Genomic DNA, 23,308 nt, shown 5'->3' on the forward strand with positions numbered 1-23,308 from the left:
TGTGTGAGTCTGTTTCTATGAAATGTCCAAAAGAGGCAGGTCCACAGAGACAGAAAGCAGATATGTGGCGTCCTGGGCCTATGAGTGGGAATGGGGAGTGAATACAAGTAGGCGGGAAGTTTTTTCTTGGGGAAATGTTCTGAAATCGGATCATAGTACAGCTCCGCAAATTTACTAAAAACTATTGCATTGTACATTTTAAAATGAAGCAATGTTATGGTATATACATTATTTCCCCAATAAAGCCATTAAAAAAAGAACCCAGAGAAGTCAGAGGGAGGAGCTGGGGGTGTGGACTAGGGGTTGTTAAAGCTTTGAGGAGCCCAGGAGATAAGTGGGTATGTCCTGGTGAGAAAGGATAGAAGCTGGGATTTTCTTAGTCACCTAACTGGGGAAACCACAGAGCAGAAGGCCTCTGACTTCCTACTAGTTAAAAAGAGATTATACCATGAAGGGAGTTCCCTGGTGGTTGAGGGGTAAAGAATCCGTCTGCCAATTCAGGAGATGCAGGTTTGATCCTTGGGTTAGGAAGAGCCGCTGGAGAAGGAAATGGCAACTCCTTGCAGTCCAGGCAAATATTCTTGCCTGGAAAATCTCATGGACAGAGGAGCCTGCGGGGCTACAGTCCATGGGGTCACAAAAGAGTCAGACACAACTTTGTGACTAAACAACAAAAGCTGATAATCATATGATAACTGCTGACATTATTAAGTGCTTATTCTTCGCCAGGTGGCCGTGTGAAGCAGTTAACATGTACGAACTCCTTTGCTCTCCCAACAGCCCTACAGACTGATGCAGGAGACGATTCTCCACGGGTCACTCCATGTCTGCCTGTCTTCTGAGCAGGAGACAATGAGAGCCTTGTTCTGGACTCTCTTCTCAAGGATGTCTAGCCGGCAGCCTTGGAAGATAGAAATAGTACAGCGAGAGTTATTTCCCCATCAGTATAAGAAAAATGAGGTCTCCTACCAGGGCAAAGGCTGAGCCGGTTTGCCAGCAGCTTTCTTGTAAAATTGGGGGTTTCCTAAGCCCGGGGATCCTCAGCTGTGACAAGTCCAGGTGGTGCAGCAGCCATCTGGGCCACCTTGCAGGGCTCCCACGGAACCGGGGGGCAAAGAGGGCTGACGGGAACGTGAAGTTCATGCTGCCTGCTGAGCTGTAATAGTCCCCCGTCTCTGACACAGTGAGCTCACGTCTCCTGCCAGAATCCACTCAGCGGTGGCAGGCTCCACTTGTTAGCCTGCAAGCCAAGTGAAAGCTCAGACCTCCACAGTTCTTGACCATCAGCGTTCACATCACCCCCATTTTACAGATGAGGACTTTGAGGCCCAGAGAAGGAAAGCCTCTTGTCCAAGGTCACCCGGCTAGCAAGTGAACCCAGACAGACTGGGAAAGGCAGGAGATCTGGGCAGGGGATTGGTGAAGGTACCGCCCAGGAGAGACAGGAGCCGAAGGCTCTGAAGATGCACAGGAGGTCGTGCCTCTCAGCCTCCCAACCCCACACGCCCCCAGATGCTGCCTGTCCCCACATCCGGCTGCCGGGGCTGAGCCGCCAATTTGGGACGGCCGTGATATATTTAACGGTGAGTCACGCTCTCCCCCAGCAATCAGCAGTGGCAGGCTCGAGGAGGATGCAGGGAGCATCTCTGGGAATCCATGCCCGAGGGTCGCTATGGCAACCCCACCAGACTTGCTTGCCAGCAGCTGGGATGCCAGTGCCTGAGTCAAGGCAGAAAATAGTCTCATAGGCCGAGTGCGGCCAAGGACAGGAGCGGGTCTGCCACATGCTATCATCGGTGGGTTCACCAGGGGTGGCTGCAGGAGTCCTGAGGACCCGGTGATCAGAAGTCTCATGGGCGCGCTGGGGAGCTCAGAGTACCCCCCTGGAGGCCTGGTGTCCCCGGCCTGCTGGGATGAGGGTACTAGACGGGCACTCTGGTGAACCCCATCTCTTTCTGCCTGGTTCCTCTCCATTTGTCTGTCTTTCTCATACATACCCACCCTCATGAAGACCCCTCTCCATCTGAGGCTTCTAATCAAGCACTGTTAAAACAGCTCCAGACTGATGGCAATCTGGCGATGTTAACCACAGACCAACGTCTTCCAGCGTAATTCTGAGGACTTCAGACCCTAAGACAAAGCAGCCACACCCACACTCCCACAGCAAATATGAATATTCTGGTGAGGAGTTTGGAACCCATTCATTCATTCATCCCTTCATTCATTCATTCATTCATCAATTCGTTGTCTTCATTGTTCATTCTGAATTAAATTCAGGCTCCTACGGGCCCTGTGTAGATATGGACCTGGTTATCACTCCTCAAACCCTTCCCCTCTCTCCTCCTGTCTTTCTCCAACTCCAGCCCACAGCCTTGCTGCTATGCCTCAGACATACCAGGCTCTTTCCTGTCTCAGGGCCCTTGCGTTTGCAGTTCTGACTTCCTGGAAAGTTCTTCCTCCAGATTAACCACAACCTGACTCCCTCATTCCCTTTACGTCTTTGCACAAATCTCATCTCCTTAGAGAGACACTGTCAAGACCACCCTAGGAGAGGGCACCCAACCCAGCCTCAAGGATAAGGCCAAATGAATCTATATATTGTATAACAGGGGTCCCCAACCTCTAGAATTGAATGCCTGATGATCGAGGTGGAGCTGATGTAATAATAACAGAAATAAAGTGCATAATAAATGTAATGCACTTGAATCATCCCCAAACCATCTCCCCATCCCCTGGTCCATGGAAAAATTGTCTTTCACGAAACTGGCCCCTGGTGCCTAAAAGGTTGGAGACTGCTGACGTATAACACACTGTGACTTAACTTCTTCTGTTTGTAACAAGGAAAGGGAAATTGAAAATTCGTGGACTGTAAATTGAATCTGGCCCATAGATACATTTTGTTTGGTCTAAACAGTGTTTCCAAAACATTGAATTAGTTGCTAACATTCATAAAATTGAGATTTCATTCTATAATCCCAATTTTCAACTTCTCTTGCAAAACTGGAGGATCAAGCTACATGTTTCTGCATCTCAGCAACTGGGGAGGACTGAGAAGCATCCACTCTGTTAGACAGAGCTTGAGAATTTCTGTTTGCTGGGCACCTCACTTGGTCACCTCCATTCATTTACTTGACCACACGCAGTCTCTGGGGAATTTTATACTCTCAAGTCAGGTCTCTAGGCTGAGGTCACTAAGCTTGGTTTGGGAGGGAGGGAGTGGGGCATAGAAATTTTTTTGCTTTGATTAGATAGAATTGAGTTGATGGACTAATCTAGGGGTTCCAGGTGAAGGGACTGGGTCAGCAAAGGCATGAAAGTGTAGGGCAAGTTCTAGGACTGCCAAAAAGTAGCCTGGAGTGGAGAGAGGCCAGCAAAGTCACTTGGGACCAGAACCCGGAGAGCCCTGAATGCCTTAAGTCCTTCCGCTTCTCCCGAGGGTAGCGGGGAGCCACAGAAGACTGTGGAGCAAGGCAAGGGACACGGTCAGAGCCAGCAGGGGCGGGGAAGCAGGAGTGAGAATCACCCTTGGTATCAAGTCTGGCTCAGGGCTCTCTTGGGGCCAAACCCCAGTCTGGAGAGCATACAGGGGTGGTAAGGGTGGTGTCTTCCATCAGCCCCTCCCGGCTCCTTCCTCTGGCTGCCTTATAATAACAGCGTTTTCAGTACAGACGTTCTGGGTCCCCTGCCGTGGCTCACTCAGCCACCCTTCCAGAGAGAAAACAAAAAGCAGTGTTTTTCCGCATCTATTTTAGACTGCTGCCTACATCTTTGTTCTTCGTGAGGAACACACACTTCCAGAGGGCCCCTTTCTCAGTTGTGGCCCGCAGTCAGGTCTGGACCACCAGGCTGGGTTCCACTACAGGAAGGAGCCAGCGGATGTAACAGAATCGTGCCTGTTAGGCTGCGAGCTGCCTGTGGATGGTGGTGTCACTGAGTCCCGAAGATGTGGAAGAGGGGGGAAGGAAGCTTGTTCTAGTCCACATGCCTCTCCTGGATGGGCCGTCTTTAACTCTTCTGAATGTCTAGGAAGAGCCCACTCTCCTTGTATCCTGAAGATGATTCCTGCAGTTTGGGAGTTTGTGTCCCTGAAGTATGGTTCATTTGTGCCCAGTATGGTTCATTTACTGATGGACTGCACCTGGATGTATCCAGCACACCCATTTGAAAAGTGAAGTTGCTCAGTCATGTCCGACTCTTTGAGATCCCATGGACCCTCCATCCATGGGATTTTCCAGGCAAGAATACTGGGGTGGGCTGCCATTTCCTTCTCCAGGGGATAACAGGTGGTAAAACTGAGGCCTGAAAAGGAAGCATGGTTTGCTCAAGATTATAGAGTGGCTGGCCACAATCTGAAAGGACCAGAATGTAAAATCTCAGAGGGCATGCATTTTATTTGCCTTGATCACAGGTCCATCTCCATCACATAACATAATATCTGGCCAATAACAGACTCTTGACAAATATCTGTTGAATGAATAAATAACATCTCTACTGGTATGTTGCAGTCCATGGGGTCGCAAAGAGTTGGACACGGCATAGCAGCTGCACTGTAAGACACAGCTGTTTTTAGCTTTTACAAATACTTCTTGCACACATGTCCTCATTTTGACTGTCATAATGATCTTTCAAGCCAGGAATGGCATCTTTCCTTATTTTGCAGGGAAGGAAATGGAGGTTAGAGAGGTTTGGTCACCTACCCGAGATCACACAACCTTGAAGGAGCAGACTTGAATCCAAACTGTCCTCCTGTGGGATCCCTTTAGAATATTCAAGTAGACGAAGAGACCTTGGCAACATCCAACTACGAGGTAAAAGCCTTGACCCACAAGAGCAGCTCTGACCTGAATTCTACTCCACAGTCTGGGGGGAAGAGAGACCCAGAAAGCAGTTCCTTAAACTGTTAAACAGAGTTGCCATACAAGCCAGCAATTCCACTCCTGGGTATAGATCCAAGAGACCTAAAATCCTCTCTCCATATGAAAACATGTACATGAATGTTCATAGCAGCCTTAGTCATAAAAGCCAGGAAGCAGAAAAAACCCAAATGCCTACAAACTGACGAAGGATGCACCAAATGTGGCATATCCATACAATGGGATATTATTCATCCATAAAAAGGAAGGAAGCGCTGATACTTGCTATAACATGGATGAATCTTGAACATACTACGCTAAGTGAAAGAAGCCAGACGCAAAAGGCCACCTGGTGTATGATCCATTTGAAGTGTCCAGAAGAGGTGAATCTAAATGGACAGAAAGCAGATTACTGGTTGTCAGGGGCCAAGGGAACCCAGGAATGGAGCGTGACTGCTAGTGGGTATGGGGTTTCTTTGGGGGATGATGTAAACGTTCTAGAATTAGACTGTACTGATGGCTGCACAAACTCTGCAAATACACTAAAAACTACTGAGTCATACCTTTTAAAAAATATATAGGTTCACAGGGTTTTATTTTATTTATGTATTTTTTGGCCGCATTTTGGGGCATGTGGGATCTTAGTTACCTAACCAGGGATTGAACTAACGCCCCTTGCAGGTGAAGCTCACATTTTAACCACTGGACTGCCAGGGAAACCCCTGAGTTACAACTTTTAAATGGGTGAATTTTATGCCATGAATTACATCCCAACCAAACCATTTTTAAAAAAATACCAAGAGAAGCATTTCCATGACAACAGAGTTTTAGTTAGAAGGGGAAACACACAAATAAGAAAATATCCCCAGTTCAGGCAGCCCCATGCTGTCTGTCTTCCTGGATGTTTTAAGAAGGCTTTCAAGACAGAATTCCACCCCCAAGCCCCAACGATTCACCTGTGGGCTTGCTCCCTGATGTCTTGCTGAAGCTACCCAACAGCCTTGCTTAGTTTGAGAGAACCTCGCACCCCAATTATCCCAGCAAAGAGATGGAGGCTCAGAGAAAGAAAGTGACTTACCCAAGGGCACACAGGGTGTGATGCTTTCAGCTACAGCACAATACAAGTAACTAGCCAGGTGACTTGAGGCCACTTTCTGGGGAACGCCAGTCAAGTTCTTCACTTGCTGTGGGCCTTGGTTTCCCCATCTGAACCACAAAACCCCCCCTCACTGCCACCTTCACTGTCCAGGTGGGTGATTCAGCCAGAACACTCCTCACTGCCTCTGATAGAATGATTCTCCACATTTCATCAGATTTCACTTGAACAAAGCCAATCAGCTTTTCTCAGGCCTCCACCCACCCAGGGATTCCAGGCTAAATCTGTGCTCTTTCTCGACTCTGTCCTTCCACTGCCTGGCAGGCCGCTCTGCACTGTGGCCTCCGTAGCCACTTCTCAAACAACTCTGATGTCTAGGTTCAAGGAAGACAAGGTTGCTGTCTTGTGAAGCATTTGCGTAATGTGATTTCACAGGCGTGCTTTCTTCAGAGCTGAATGAGATGTGTTTCAGGGGCCCTCTGTTCACTTTTGAAGTTCTAGGTTCAGCTTTGGGGTTTGCAGACCTAAGACTTCCCCACCAAAGTGCACAGCACAGCTTCAAACACACACCTTTTCATATTTCCATCCACACACCCACCCACTTCCCCATTCGTTCATTATTTCAACAAAAATACATAGAGGGTCTCCTACGTGTCAGGCACTGTGTTAGTCACTGGGTACAGTGGAAAGAAAAGATAAAACAGGTTCTTTGTCTTCATGGAGCTCACAGACTAGTACAGCAAGATGAGTCTTAACAGATGCACAAAATATTAACACAAACTGGGATGAATGCCACCAGAGGAAAGTTCAGAATAATAAGGGCAACCTAATTTCTACCAGGGAGCAGAGGAGATCTCTGTGAGGAAGTTGACATGTGAGATAAGGTCTAAAGCATGATTTATCTGTGAGAAATGCTCTTGGTTCATGAAGTAGAAAATTCTGACTAAGAAAGGGTCAAACAGGAGATTTATAGCTTCATATAACAAAATGTCCAGAGATAGACTTACCCCATCTCTGAGGTTCACAACACCACCACCAGAGATCCAAGTTCTCTACCATCTGCTCTACCAACCTCAGAGGATTGGCTCTTTTCCCAGGCTCACTCACCTCACGGACCCAAAGTGGCTGCCATCATTTGACCATCATGTGAAGTCATGACCACAACCAAGAACAGGAAAAAATTCCTTCTCATCCTCCTATCATTTTCTGAAATAGATGAAACCTTTCCAGAAATGTCCCAGCAGATTTGATAGGTGGCATCACGTACCTACATCTAAGCCATCATTGGCAAAAGGAATGGGGCCACCATGATGGTCTCAAACCAGCAGTTTTTACCCAAAGGTGATTTTTTTTCCCCTCCACAAGACATTTTTGATGCAATACCTGTGTGTGTGTGAGGGCATATCAGGGCAACTGGCTACTGGCATCTAGCAGGTATGTGATACTATTAAACATAGTATAGTGTACAGGACAGCCCCCACTATAGAATTATCCAGATGTCAACAGTGCCAAAGTTGAAGAATCAGAGGCAAATCCTGACTCGTGGGGGCGGCAGGTGGAAGAGGGGTGGGGAAATTGGTTAGGGAAAGTTTCCTGGAGGTTGTAATAGCTCAGCTGAGTCTGAAGAGACTGGACATTGTCCAAACCAATCCAGGTAATGAGTCAAGCTTAGCGTCTCACCAGTATCTGAGCAGAAATGCAGATGATCCTTCCATTTTTCCTGCCTCTGCCAGCAGGAGGTGAGCTCATGTGGGCCAGGGATCTTGCCTGTCCTCCTCAGGGCTTCATCCCCATTCCCAGTTCAGCCATCGTCACAGAGGCTGTTCAACAGGTCACTCACTGGTAATGAAGACGTGAATGGATGGAGGCAGCAGTCTCTTGACTGAAATCTGTGGAAATTTCTGGGCGTCACACAGAGTGGACATCATGTCACGCAGAGTAAATGAGCATAGGAGGGGCAGTCAGTGAGCAGGAGCCAGACCCTCCGAAATGATCCAGTCCCATCATGGTACAGACGCGGAGACCCTGGGAGGGCGGCGAGTTCAAACTCACTCAGCAAGCCGGGGGCAGACGCAGGCCACGCGCCCCTCGATGAGCCCAGGACCAACACCATTAGGCGGGACTCGCCCGGTGGAGCAGTGGCTCAGAATCTGCCTGCCAGTGCCTCGCGTCTCCTCACAAAGCGGTGTGCCCGGATTCGCTGACCTCGCGACCCCAAAAGCGCGCCGGCTGCCATTTTGGGTGACGCTTCTCCGCTCTGGTCGCGGAACGACTGCCGAGCTGGCCAGACAAAATGGCTGGCCCACGGACGTGTTTTGTTTGGCCCACACCGTTCTTAAAAAATTTTACGATGTGCCGTCTTTGCCAACAATAAAAGTAATTGGGAGAGTGACCGTATAAACCAAAGTTCTCATTTAGATAATCGGAAGGTTTGGCAGTACTTCATGCCCATTTTCTGGCACGGCTGCCATTTCCCGGAGCTGGACTGTGGCCTCAGTCAGGATACCAGCGCTCCATCCCAGCCCAGGGGCCTTCTGGCACCTCACTCGCCTACAGCTCCAGAAAGGCGTTCTGAGATGAATGCCCCAGCAGAGGGGGCCAAACCCGAGTGGGCGAGGCGGCCCAGGGACCCCCCAGGGAGGCCATTCTCCGCCCCGCCCCCAGAAGGAAGCGCCATCGTGACCATGGCAACAGGCTGCTATTTGCAACCTATCTTCCACTGGAAACGGAAGGACAACAAGGACATCTCTCTCAGCGCGGGCAACATCAGCTCCCAGTGCCCCCAAAACCTAAGAGCCAGAAGGAGGAGGAGTGTGATCTGTCCTCTCCGATCTGAGCCCCCAAACAACCCCGTTTGTTCAGCCAACCCAGAGACGGGGTGTTGGGAGGGGTTGATTTAGATTCCACCTTATATAAAAAGACCAGAAAGTGTTTGATTAGAGATAGAGGAAGGCGTGGGTGTCTGAGACGGGGCTCTGTTTCTGGGCAAATGTACACATTCCCTGCTGTCTCCCTTCCTCTGGGCAAAGCGCTGCCTCTCCCGGCAGCTCAACGCAGCCGTCTTCCGCTCAGCCGTGACCTCAGCCCTTTGTCAGTATCCTGGAGCCCCCAGTGCATCCGGCGTGTTTCTAGACTGCTTACAGGATCAGAAGGAAATGAGGGAATGGAATGAGAGAATCATCCAGAAATAAGAAAATGCCTCACGCGATATTTCCCTTTGAAACTAAGACGCTGAAATGCAGAACATCGGAAATCGGCAGCCGTATTGAGAAAAGAAGCAAAGAGAAGAGTGCCAATTAGCACCCAAGTCCCCTCCTGGGACTGAAAATCATTAATATTAATGGCCGTAATCATCTGGTATTAGTCATAATGCCTGATAAATTAAGGTCATTTTACCGGGAGTAAAGAGCCGTGTTGATGGCAGCAAAAGGTAACAGTGCTGCCAGCTGCATGACCGGTATGGCCCGCCAAGGTGATGCCATAAATCGGAAGACCCAGGTCCAGTCTGGGAAGGGGTAGTGGCTTCTAGAACAGGTGGGGTGGGGGTCCTGGGACAGGGCTGATCTAGATGTAGCTTCAGACAGGTGCAGGCTGGGAAGATAACGCTCCCAGAAATGGGACTTCCCTGGTTGTCTAGTGTTTAAGACCCTGCCCTTCCACTGCAGGGAACGTGGGTTCGATCCCCAGTCAGGGAATGAAGATCCCACATCTAATGCAGTGTGATAAAATAAATTAATTAATTAAAAAAAAGAGAGCTTCCAGAGGAGATGAATCCAGGTGGTCAGGGAGATGGGGTCTCAGGGGAGGTGAGTCCCAGGGTGCAAATGCTGGGGCAGAGATGGAAGTTCTGGCCGCCACCAGTCCTGTTTCCTTGCAGCCTTGATGTTTCTTCCTGCTCTCCCTTCTCCCCACGCCTTTCTTCTCTTTTTTCTCTGCCTCTACACCTGCCAGGGCCAACTTCTTTATGAAATGCCGGAGGGATAGAGCGTGGGGCTCACGTGGCTTCTAGGGACCTCTCCCCAGTGTTCTCACTTCTTTATAATTAGAAGGGAGACCATGAATTTTTTATTTTTTGGTTGTGCTGCATGGCTTGAGGGATCTTAGGTCACCAACCAGGGATCAGACCTGGGCCCTTGGCAGTGAAAAGCGAGGAGTCCTAACTGCTGATCCACCAGGGAAATCCCAGAAACACAATGGACTTTTAGACTGCAGAAGATGTTTTCTTTTGTAATCTTAATCTATTCACCTTTGTGTCAATGCAGCCATCAAATGTAACATTTAGTAGTTTTCGGGGAGCGAGGCCACAGTTCTCAGGGCCCGTGAAATGGGTAGCGTGGTCCTGCTTTCTGCCACCCCTGCTTCTCTACCTCCGTCCCCTGCTCCCACGAGCCAGGGGATCTCAACCAATTGGCATTGCCTTATGGAGTCTCAGCTTCATCCTGTGCAAAACGGACTGATAATAATAATGATGATCATGATTTGGTGACATTAGGGAAAGCTCTGGGCACAAAGTGGTGCTGACCAGTGGTGTTTCCCTTCCCTTCCAGGAGGTTTTGGGGTCCTGGGAGTCAGAGCTGTGATTTATAGAAAAATCTCAGGGGACAGAGTCCCTGGTAATCAGCAACCTGCCCCCCATCTTTTTTGTTGCTGTTGCTTAGCAGCTAAGTCATATCCAACTCTTTTAGCCCCCACCTCCTCCCTATTAAAGCATTGTGTGGCCCTCTCTCTCCCTGTTTCCTGGGCTCTCCGGTTCCTCTAAAAGACAAACACTTCTCTTGACCCTCCGAGAAAACTCACAAGGCGCTTGATGAGAGAGATCAAATAATGTCTCCAAATCCCAACAGAAAGCAAGCATCCATTTGGCTGGCTCTGGCAAGGGAAGGGGAGCCTTCTAGCTCAGCTCCGTGTCAGCCAGGGCTGGATGCCTGATATACAGAACCCAGTGCCAAGTGAAAATGCAGGGCCCCTTGTTCAGAAATTATTATGATTTTCCAGACAGTGACAGCAGAACATAAACAAAGTGTGGGGCCCTTCCGAGCACGGAGCCCAGCGCTGCTTCAGGAGCTGGGAGCCTGAGACAGAGCCTGTGGCCTTTCTGGAGCTGCCGGCTGGAGGGCGGGCGTAGCAGTGGGAGGGGGAGGTGTCTGCAGTGATGCTAACTCTGTTTGCTTCTCCATCCCCACTCCACTTTTGCCTAGCCACAGGCCTGGCACATCGTAGGCACCCTGCAAGCTTCTTTAAAAAAATTTCTTTTTATGTGGACCACATTTAAAAAAATCTGTATTAAAATTTTTTTACAGTATTGTTTCTGTTTCGTTTTATTTTGTTTTATTTTTGGTCATGAGGCAAGTAAAATTTTAGCTCCTCCCACTAGGGATGAAACCTACAACCCCCGAATTGGAATGGGATGTTTTAACCACTGGACCACCAGGGAAGTGCCCTTGCAAGTTCTTCCTGACTCACAGCTCACTCACTTATCCTCTTAGCACTGGGCCTACAATGTCAGATGAGACCCCTCCTGGGGGTCTGCGCCCTGGACCTTCTCCCTCCTCCCTCTGCCCCCAGATCCCTGGCTCCAAGTTATGCCAACCAGAAGCACCCACCCCTGCCCATCACACCCAGGATAGGGCAGGAGTAAAAATAAAATGAAATAGCAGTTGAAATAATAAAAGCCAGATTTGTTAAGCATTTACAAGGTGTCAGTCTAAGCACTGGGTATATCTCACCCTATTTTTTTTAAAGCTTTATACGAATGTATTTTTAAAAAAAGATATATTCATGTATTTGGCTGCGTCGGGTCTTAGTTGCAGCACTCGGAATCTTCCTCGCGTCCTGTGGGGTCTTTTCGTTGCAGTGCACGGACTCTCTAGTTGCAGTGCCTGGGCTCCAGAGCTCGAGGGCTCAGTAGTTGCGTCGTGGCATGTGATATCGAAGCTCTCCGACCAGGGATGGAACCCGCGTCCCCTGCGCTGCAAGACGGATGCTTAACCACTGGACCACCAGGGAAGTCGCCATCTCAGCCTGTGTTAATTCTCACCCAGACCTTCTGAAGTGAGATCTCCATTTGGCACAGGAGGAACCTGAGGCCCAGAGAGGTCAGGTCCCTTGGCCCAGGCCACACAGTCGGGAAGGGGTGGACCTGGGCTCCAGTGAAGGCTGATGCTGGGCCCCAACAGGGCTGGGAAAAGAGGGTCACGTTGTGTCCTCCCAGCCTCTAGGCAGGAGAGCTACAGACCTCCATGAGATGCCTTCTGGGAGTGGAGATGAGAGCAAGGTTGACAGAAGAGGAGTGTGTGGTCCCCGAGAGAGCCCTGGGCTACAGGTCCTGAGAGCCGGGTTTGAATCTGGGTTCTCCCTACAGGTCTCCCTGTGAGGTCATTTACCCTGATCTGCACCTCCCCTCAACTCTGCTGACCTCACCTCCTGCTCGCTCCCTTCGCTTCCACACCCACACACTCCCTCCCTACTAGTCCTAGAAACTACCAAATGCATTTCCACCCCAGGACATTTGTGCTTGCTGCTTTCACTTCTGGAGCACCCACATGCTGCAATTCACATGGCTCCTTATTTTTCTGGTTTAAAGTCAGTGCCCATGAAGCATGCCTGTGTGTGTCTGTGTGGCAGGGGGGGAACAGGATCTGTTTTCTCCGTGACAGAGAGGCTTCTCTGACTGCCTCGCTTGGAAATATATGTAAACTGCTTTGAATGGCACCTGACCCTTGGTAAACACCACAGAAGTGTCTAGTGCTATTGTTAGTCGCTAAGTCTTGTCCAACTCTTTTGGACCCCATGGACTGCAGCCCACCAGGCTCCTCTGTCCATAGGATTTCCCAGGCAAGAATACTGGAGTGGGTTGCCATTTCCTTCTCCAGGGGATCTTCCCGACTCAGGGATCAAACCCACACCTCCTGCATTGGCAGGCAGATTCTTTACCACTGAGCCATCTGGGAAGCCACATCTAGTACTATTATTATCATCTAAATTGGCAGCCTCTCTACTTGCCACTCAACTTCCCTTTTCTCTATTCTTCTTCACTGCACTTATCCCTTCCTGAAATCACCTTACATGTTTGTCTACTCATGCACTATGTACCTCTCCCACTACAGGGAGAGCTCCATGGGCTGAGTCTTGGCCACTTTGGAGCCCTCCCCCCTCACTGAGTTAGCACAGGGCTCAGATGGTGTCCCAGGGCCCAGAAGTCAGAGCCTCACTTTTTTTTCAGGAGGTAGTAGCAGCTCCCACAAAGGCTGAGGAGCAAATGGAAGGAGGGGAGACCCAGCCATGGTTCTAGCGATACTGGGGAGGAGACTGCAGTGATGCTTCCTAGAGCTTAGCCCCCAGAGCTGGCCACTCCTGCCAATCAGAGTGGAGGGCTGCCCTGGAGAGTGGCCGGCCTCAGACAGGGTCCTGGCTGGTGGTGGGGGGCGGGGGAGTGTGTGTGCGTGTGTGTGTTGCAGGGGTGGGGCACCTCTTAGCATCAGACTTCATCCCTGCCATAATCTCGAGAGCAGTTGAGTTGGCTGAGCCTAGTAGATTTTGTCATTCAGTTCACTCAAGTAATGTTCACAATTACCCATCAGGGAAAGGCAAATCAAAGACACTGGGAAGGGACTTCCCTGGTGGTCCCGTGGCTAAGACTCCATGCTCCCAATGCAGGGGGCCTGGGTTCAGTCCCTGGTCAGGGAATTAGATCTCACATGCTGCAATTAAGAGTTTGCATGTTGCAACTAAGACCCAGTGCCGTCAAATAAATTTTTTTTAAAAAATTATTTTTAAAAAAAGCAATGGGAAACCTCCTCAGAAGGTTAAACACAGAGTTACCAAGTGACCCAGCAATCCCACTCCTAAGCATATACCCAAGAGAACTGACAACCTATGCCCACATAAGAACTTGTTTACAAATGTTCACAGCAGCATTACTTATCACAACCAAAGGAAGAAACAACCTGAATATCCATCAGCTGATGAAGGATAAGCAAGATGCAGCATGCTCCATACAATGGAATGTTACTCAGACGCAGAAATGAATGAACTACTGATACATGTTATGTGAAAGAGCTTTGAGAACATTATGCTACCTGAAAGAAGCCAGACACAGAAGCCTTCATTCTGTATGACCCCACTTAGGTGAAATGTCTAGAAGAGGCAAACCACAGAGAGAGAAAGTAGACCAGTGGTTGCCTGGGACTGGAAAGGGGGTGGGGAAATAGAGAGTGATTGCTAGTGGGTATGGGTTTTCTTTTTGGGATGACAAAAATGCTTCAGGGACTTCTCTGGTGTTCTAGGGGTTAAGACTCCATGCTCCTACTGCACGGGGTTTGGGTTCGATCCCTGGTCAGGGAACTAAGATCCCACATGCTGTGCGGTGCAGCCAAAAAAATAAAATGATAGAGCATTTATGTGAGCAAGATTCTCCTCTTGTCAAACAAAACTATTTTTAAAATGCTTTAAAATTGATTATGGTGATGGCTGTGTACCGCTCTGTATATACTAAAAATGATTGAATTGTACATTTTAAATGGGTGACTTATACATCTCAATATCTCAACAGAACTGTTATATGTATGTGGACATGTATGCAGATAGATAGATATATTTATGAGCTGAGTGAGCAAAACAAAACTCCTGGCCTCTCAGGAACCTAACAAGAAGGAGACAAGGGAACAAATAAAAGTATCATTTGACTTGTGGTGATAAGAAAAATAAAGCAGGAAGGGAAGAGAGGGATAGGCAGGGGAGAGGCGCTGTGGTTCAGGAAGGCCACTCTGAGGAGGTGACAGTTGAACCTGAATGAAGAGATGGAGCGAGTCCCTGATATCTGGTGGGCGAGCACCTGGAGAAACAGCAAGTGCAAAGGCCCTGAGGCAGGAGCAATAATCCTGTGGGGCTGAGGACTTCCCTGGTGGTCCAGTGGCTAAGACTCCACACTCCCAACGCAGGAGGCCTGGGTTCAATCTCTGGTCAGGGAACTAGATCCCACACACCACAACTAAAGATCACATGCAGCGCCCCCTCCCCCTCAAAAAAAAGTTTTTAAAAAAATCCAGTGGGGCTGGAATGTAAGGAGTCAGGGGGAAGGTGGCAGGAAATGACATCAGAGCATTGATGGGGGCTGGATCATGGAGGGGCTGGTAGGCTGTGCTGAGAACGGTAGCTTTATTCTGAGCGAGGTGGGAACAGTTGAGAGCAGAGCGGGGATGGGCTCTGACTCAGGTGTTCACGGACGCCCTTTGGCTGGGGTTGGAGAGTGGACTCGGGAGTGGAAGTCGGCAGGAGGGAAGCTGGGAAACCAGGGAGGAGCTTACCATGATGGACCAGGTGAGAGGTGATGGGGGCCTGGCCTGGAGGCTGAAAGAGGAGGTGTGGGGCGTGCTCAGGGGCTGGTGTGGAGTGCACCATCTCATTCCTGGTCTTGCCTGCACCGCCCTACAGCCCTGACATTTGCAGAGACTTTTAGAGAGGGGGCTTTCTACCTAATGAACAGTCTGAACTCCTTGCACTGTCCAAGATCAACACCCTATCTGCAGACCCCACCCAGAACCCTGAAAACTCCTATGAAAGTGTAGACTCAAGATGCTTGCTGCATCCCTCTCCTGTGATCAAGTGTCCTGTCCCCTCCTGGGCCCCGCCTCAGCCTCTACTACCAGTTACCAAACTCCAGCCAACACTGTCATTCTGGCAGACTTAATTGCAGACTCAGCTTGTTTTTCCTTTTTTTTTGCCGCACCACATGGCATGCAGGAGCCCAGTTTCCCCACTAGGGGTGGAATATGCACCCCTTATATTCAGAACTTAGAGTCTTAATTGCTGGACTGCATGGGGGAAGTCCCTAGACTTAGTTTCTTCATCTATAAAATGATAATAATAATAGACCCTTGAATGACTGTTGTCTGGGTTAAGTGAGCAAATGTATGTAAGAGCACTTGGAACAGTACCTGGCACATGGTCGGCACTCAAGAAAAGCTATGAAAAGCCTAGGCAGTGTATTAAAAAGCAGAGACATCACTTTGCCAGCAAAAGTCCATATGTCAAAGTTGTGGTTTTTCCAGTGTTCGTGAATGGATGTGAGAGTTGGACCATAAAGAAGGCTGAGTGCCGAAGAATTGATGCTTTCAAATTGTGATGCTGGAGCAGATTCTTGGACAGCAAGAGATCAAACCAGTCCAGTCCGAAAGGAAAGCTATCCTGAATATTCATTGGAAGGACGATGCTGAAGCTGAAACTCCAATACTTTGGCCACCTGATGCAAAGAACCAACTCATTGGAAAAGACCCTGATGCTGGGAAACGTTGAGGGCAGGAGGAGAAGGGGACAACAGAGGACAAGATGGTTGGATGGCATCACCAACTTAATGGACATGAGTTTGAGCAAACTCTGGGAGATAGTGAAGGACAGGGAAGCCTGGTGTGCTGCAGCCCATGGGGTTGCAAAGAGTTGGACACGACTGAGCGACTGAACAACAATGCCCTGTTCCCACCAGCAATTCTTCTGTTTATCTCACGAAGCATAATTTCACTCCCTTCCTGGGAAGCATGGGCTGCACCCCCACTGCCTCCAGAAGCTCACTTATTTCAAGAGGTCTCCCCAATAGCACTGGGCTCCTGGGAGAAATTCTCTGCCAGTTGCTCAAAGAATGTGTTTTTCTGTACCTTGTTCAAGGAAATGGAAGCACAGAAAGATGAAGATACATGCCCTAGGTCACAAAGCTTAGACATGGCAGACCTGGCAATCTAATCCACATCTGATGCTAAAACAAGTGCTTAAATAGAAAGTCAGTTTTACCGAGAGCCTATTATGTTCCAGGCATTTTGTAGACATTGCCTTTTTTCTAAATTACATTTTTCCATAAATAATATTTTTTGAGAAGGTAATACATTTATATCATTTGAAAATCAAAAATGTACAAGATGATATACATACAGGTAAAGGAGGGGGGAATCTCCCTTCTGTCCCTATTCCTTGTGGTTCAGCTCCCCTTCCTGGAACCAACCACTGTTCCCAGTTCCTTATGCATCCTTCCAGTGATGAGCTACGAATGGGTGTCCCCTACTCAATATCCATCCTCCAGCTTACTAATAGAATCCCAACCAGGGGCAGCCTTCAGTTCTGTGCAATGAAATGTAGGCAAAAGTCCCTGGGCAAGGCATTCCTTTCTACTTCCCCCCAAAGACAAAGCACCTAGAAAAGAAGCTTTTTCTTTTTATTATCCTTTTGCTCTTTGTCCTTCATTTTCCTTCCTGCTGGAAGGTGGACTTGATGCCTGGAGGCAGTGCAGCCATTTTGAAACCACAAGGATCAAAGCCACACACTGAATGGGAAGAAGGAAGATGCTTGAATCCTTGGGAATTTGGGTTGGCACTGGTCTGCCCAACTCTGGACTTTTGTTGTGCTTGTTCAAACCATTGTTTGTTGAATGTTCTGTTCCTTGCAGCTGCCTGCCTTAGTGACTAATGTACTATTCATACATAGCATTTGTATTTCCCCTGGTGGCTCAGACGGTAAAGCGTCTGCCTACAATGCGGGAGACCTGGGTTCAGTCCCTGAGTTGGCAAGATCTCCTGGAGAAGGAAATGGTAACCCATTCGAGTATTCTTGCCTGGAAAATCCCATGGACGGAGGAACCTGGTAGGCTATAGTCCATGGGGTCGCAAAGAGTCAGACATGACTGAGCGACTTCACTTCATTTCATATTCTTTTTTTCCCACAAAAAGGTAGCACTCTTGATACCTACTCTTCAGGATCTTACTTATTAACTTAATGATATGTCTTGTAGGTTGTTACAGATCAGTACACACAAAGTTAATTATTGTGTCAAAGACTTTGTTTTTATGTCACGTAAGTCCGTCACCCAGTCCCCTCTTAGGCTACGGTTCTCAACCTTGCAAAGATTATCCAAGTACATATATTCCCACATGTCAGGGCATGGCTGTGTACGTGTGTGTGTTCCATGTGTGTGTTCAGTCACTCAGTCATGTCCGACTCTGCGACCCCATGGACTGCAGCCTGCCAGGCTTCTCTGTTCATGGGCTTCTCCAGGCAAGAATATTGGCGTGGGTTGCCATGCCCTCCAGGAGATCCAGGAATAGAAATGGCAGATGTCTCTTATTTTTTTATTTAAATATTTCTTTTTATTTACTTATTTGGCTGATCCGGGTCTTAGTTGCGGCACTCAGGCTCTTTGTTTTGGCACACAGGATCTAGTTCCCTGACCAGGGATGGAACCTGGGCCCCGTGCATTGGGAGCATGGAGTCTTAACCACTGGACCACCGGGCAAGTCCCCAGATGCCTTTTAAGAGTTCCCAAATGTCAGACTGTCCTGCAGAGAAACTTGGCCCATTTGCATTCCCCCAGCAATGTGCCAGAGGCCCCAGGCATTGTTTTAACCCTTTCAACACCAAAAAATGCCGATGCCCATTTTACTGAGGCTCAGAGAACTGTACGTGGCCTACTCAAGGCCATGGCAGGTAACTGGTAGAACTGGGACTTGAACCAAGGTCTGTCTGCGGTCAAAGCTGTGCTTGTGAACACTTATACGACCTTGCTTTCCAGGCAGGCTGGACTCCGGAGTCTCTCATCCAAGAGGGATGAATGAATATAACCTGGATACAAGTCTGTGCCTGAGAAGGGCCTTTGGGTGGAGCTGCAGAGATTACGTCCTAGGCTGGCTTTCAGCTCAGATCTGCCTTGCTGTGTGAGCAAGTCTTACACCCTCTCTGGGCCTCAGTTTCCCCATCTGTAAAATGGAGAGCTTAGGGTTGCTGCTCTCTAAGACCTTTCCATGTTCAGCTTCTGGAAAATCCCCAACGTCTGAGGGTCCCCTGGGAGCTGCTTTTTCAGCCGCCAAAATGGAAACAGTCTTCTGAGCAGTTTTTTCTCCATTCCTGACCGATCAGAGGTCAGTAGCATCCGGGGGCTTCTATTTCTATCTGTGGACTATAGTCACACTCCCTGAGGGAGGCTGGGCTGCGGAGCAGGGAACGGCCTGGCTGCCCTGTTTTCGCTACAGAGTACATCTTCCCCCAGCTCGCTCTGACACCTAGATTGTCAGGGCAAGGATTCCAGTTGTGGCCTCATATACTGAGAGCTTACCATAGGTAAGCTCTTGTCAAAGTGCTCTACAAGCCTAATACATATACATTTGGAAGAAAGGGCCTCCGCTTTTATTTGCTCATTTATTTATTTATTTATTATTTGGCCATGCCCAGTCTCAGTCACGGCCCATGGAATCTTCAATGTGGGCACACAGGATCTTTAGCTGCAGTATATGGGAATCTAGTTCCCTGACCAGGGATCAAACCCAGGCCCCTGCATTGGGAGCTCAGGCTCTTAGCCACCAGGCCATCAGGGAAGTCCTGAGAGTGCCTATTCTTATCCCCATTTTACAGATAAGGAAACTGAGGCACAGAGAGGTTAAACAACTTGCCTAAGATCGCTCAGCTGATAGATGGCAGGTCAGGGTTTGGTTCCAGGAAGTCTGGGCCAGAGTCCACGCCCTTAACACAGCGTTTCTCCCCCAAGGCACCACGGGGCTGGGTCTTTCTTGCCTCGGGGGCCATGCACTGGAGGATGTTTAGCACCATCCCTGTCCTCTACCCACTAGAGGCCAATAGCACCCATCGTCCTGGATGGGATAACCAAAAATATTCCATACTTTGCCAAGTGTCCCCTGAGTGGCAAAACACTCCTGGCTGAGAACAGTTGCCTTAACCACAGCTCTGGAGGCATGGATCCCAGGTCCATCCAGGGGCTCTTACTCTCCTGAGCCTGCATTAGGCTCTTAGGAGGCGTTGCAAAGTCTGGGAGACCCTTGCTGAAGGTCCAACCCCTATGCAGGAGATCACAGTGCTGCAGGGCCGCTTTCTCTGAGATTGGTGATGGAAAAACTCAGTGAGAGCCACTGGTGGGCCTCGGTGTGGTGGTGGAGTGGGTTTGGAGGTGCGCTGGGTGAGCTAGGGCAAGGGACGACCCCTCTGAAATGTTGTCTTAGTCAGAATCAGAGACAACCGCTTGCAGAGTCAACGCGTGGTATCACAAAAATTAAAACCGGGACTTCCCTGGTGGTCCGGTGGTTAAGAATCTGCCAGCCAATGCAGGGGTCACGGGTTTGATTCCTGGTCTGGGAAGATTCCACATGGCCTGGGGCAACTAAGCCTGTGACCCACAACTACTAAAGCTCGAGAGCCCTAGAGCCCATGCTCTTCAATAAGAGAAGCTACCTCAATGAGAAGCCTGCACACTGCAGCTAGAGAGTGGCCCCCGCTCGTCTTAACTAGAGGAAGCCCTCATGCCTCAATGAAGATTCAGCTCAGTCAAAAATAAATAAACGAATTACATTAAATTAAAAGAAAAATGAAAAAACGGAAACTACCTCAATGGAGGATCTACTTAAATAAATTATGGTTCATCCATGGCCTGGAAGATTATGTAGCCATTAAAAACAAATGAGGTAAATGTGTTTTTGCTGATGTGGAAAGAGCTCTAAGGTTTATTAATTTATTAATAGTTAAAAAGCAAGGTACAGAGCAGGATGTATGACACAGTTCTATTGGTTTTAGAAAAAAAATTGAATTTTCAACATACCCTTATTGAAAACCTGCTACTTGCCAGGCTCTGTTCTAACCAGTGGGAATACAGCAGTGGACAAAACAGACAAAAATCTGTATTGCTGCAGTGCTTGTGAAATATTTGAGCATGAAGATACAAACATATGAAAAAGATTCTTAAAAGAAGTACAAGAAAATGTTTTTTTCTGAGCCTGGAAATGTGGGGGTGAGATTGTTATCTTTCCATTTATACCCTTTGGTATCATTTGAATTAGTCTTCACTGGGTAGGTGTATTCATTTTAATTATCAGGTTTTAAAAGACTGGATCAAAAAATCAGAAGTAAAGCACAGTGCCTGGATGCCTTTATTATGATCACATAGTCAGTAACTGTTTCTTGAGCACCTACTGTGTGCAGCTGCTATGCTGGGTGCTAAGAATTCAGCGTTAAGCAGGAAAGATGAGAAATCAGCCCTCGAGGGTAGATACTGTAGTTGGGAGCATAGATCCACTGGAGAAGTAACTACCAGCGTTATTTGTGATACAATGATGGTGTCCAGGCGATTACAGAGGCACTGGAACTTAACAGAGGGAAGGCTTACAGATCCGGGGAGCTGGCCAAGGGTCAGGAGCCTAGGCTCAAGCCCTCTCTCCCCTGGTAGGACTTCCCTCCTAGGCTGTTCACAAGGTGTAGCCCCATGTGGCTTTGGAACTAAGACAATTAAAACCCAGAACTTACAACCTACCAGGCACTTTGTGGGCAGGAGGAGAAGGGGGCGACAGAAGATGAGATCGCTGGATGGCATCACAGACTCAATGGACATGAGTCTGAGCAAACTCCGGGAGATAGGGGAGGATAGGGAAGCCTGGCGTGCTGCAGTTCATGGGGTTGCAAAGAGTCAGACACAACTTAGTGACTGAACAGCAACGAGGCACTCTGCAAGCATTTTACACATGTTAATTTACTTAATCCTTACTTCAATCCTATGAAGTAAATGGACTTAAAGTGTGGCTCAGATGGTAAAGAGTCCACCTGCAATGCAGGAGACCTGGGTTCGATTTCTGGGTCAGGAAGATCCCCTGGAGGAGGGTGTGGCTACCCACTCCAGTATTCTTGCCTGGAGAATCCCATGGACAGAGGAGCCTGGTGGGCTGCAGTCCATGGGATTGCAAAGAGTTGGACATGACTGAGCGACTAACATTTTCACTTTTATGACGTCAATAGGATTTTTATCCCCATGTTACAGATAAGAAAGCAAAGGAACAGAGAGGATGAGTAACTTGCCCAAGGTCACACAGCTGGGTAAGTGGCAGAACCAGAATTGAAACCTGGGCTGTCTGCTCTAGATCCCAAACTTGTAAATACTTCCTTTCATGATTTTCTTCTCTTTTTCCTCCTCTTCCCTGTTCATCAGGGGCACTCCCCTGCCTCTACACCCTCCTCCAGACCTGAGGCTGGCTCTCTGGTCCCACCTCCAGCAGAACACACAGGGACGAGGGAGCACCTCTCTGTAGCTCACCTGACCCCGAGGCGCACGTGGCACCTTGGCTCTGCCCTCGGAGCCCAGGGGCAGGACGGAGCAGGATGGGAGGGAACCACCAGTGCCTTGGCCTGCCTGTCCTTTAGGGATGAGGACCTGAGTTGACTCTTAGAGCCCAAGGCTCCAGACTGAATCTGGTTGCGGCCCCTACACAAGCCCTGCCCTGGGTCACAAACTAAGTTCTAATCCTGGTGACACTGAATCCTGATTCTGGTCACAGATTCCTTCTTGACCCTGATCCCAGTCTAAGCCCTGACCCTGCTTACAACAGAGCTCTCAATTCGGTCACAGTCTGAGCCTCGGTTCTGGTCACAGACCTAGTCTTATGCTGAGAGCTATGATCCAGGTCACACACTGACCTCAGTCTCTGATTTAGCTCTGATCCTTGTCAAGAATTAGCCCTGACCCTCATCACCCTGAGTCCTGGTCCTGGTCACACTCTCAATCCTGATCTTGCTCATCGCTTGAGCCCGGAAACTGGTCACTGACAGATCCGACTTGGCCCTAGGGTGAGCCATGACCTTGGTCACAGGCAGAGAGCCCTGCTCCTGGGCACACGCTGAGCTTTACCTTAGCCTCAGGTACACAGCACCATCGCCAGCTGCTGCTGTCTACCGTCCAGGGGTCTGGAAGTCTTCCAGAATGTCTTCTTCCCACCATTCCCTGAGCTTGGACCAGGGAATCCCTTCACCTGCGTGAGCATCGTCCAGACTGCCGCCTCTGGGCGGGTGGTGGCGGGCAGCCTGGCAGGACTTGGGGAGCCCTGAAGAAGCTAAGGAAGGCATGATTTAGACGGAGCTAGATTCTTGGGAGGCCCCTTTCCATCCAAATGCTCTCAAATCCCTCCTTTTTCTCCCTGCACATCTCCTTCTCGCATAGTCATGCACAGTAATTACCCTGAAATAAAATCCATTGGCAGGATTCTGTCTTTAAGGAAGGGAGGTCAGACGGCCGCCCCGCAGCTGGGAGAATTCTGTCATCTGGAGGAAGCTCCGCCAGTGGGAAAGGATGGTGCCCTCCTTTTTCTCCGCTGAGCTTGACCCACTCCCCACAGCCTGGCTTCATTCTGAGGGGCCACGGAGCTCCCTGTGGGAGGAGGGGGGCTGCTGACGGAAGGGATCTGTCTCTCCAGCAGCAGCTGTCTGCCCCTCAGACGGCCAGGATCTGCCCCCGGGCCTGGGAATCTGCCCATGTGTGAACAACGCGAGTCTAAAGATTGCAAAAGGTCCCCTTCTTCCAAGGGTGGCAGGGCCGGGGCGGTGCTCAGCATGTTTC

General features: G+C 49.2%; 1 protein-coding gene and 1 long non-coding RNA gene across 2 annotated transcripts in view; both read right to left on the reverse strand.

The window, feature by feature from the left end:
• KCNB1 (potassium voltage-gated channel subfamily B member 1) overlaps positions 1–23,308 on the reverse strand; it is a 116,580-nt gene that overhangs the window by 57,436 nt on the left and 35,836 nt on the right. The gene's annotated exons all lie outside the window — the stretch shown is intronic.
• LOC110145772 (uncharacterized) lies at positions 657–9,388 on the reverse strand. Its single transcript, XR_002316313.2, has 2 exons — positions 7,630–9,388; positions 657–901 (listed from the first exon to the last, which is right to left on the reverse strand). It is a non-coding gene; the product is annotated as an uncharacterized lncRNA (long non-coding RNA).

This window comes from Odocoileus virginianus, chromosome 9, assembly GCF_023699985.2.
Source record: "Odocoileus virginianus isolate 20LAN1187 ecotype Illinois chromosome 9, Ovbor_1.2, whole genome shotgun sequence".
Classification (NCBI taxonomy): domain Eukaryota; kingdom Metazoa; phylum Chordata; class Mammalia; order Artiodactyla; family Cervidae; genus Odocoileus; species Odocoileus virginianus.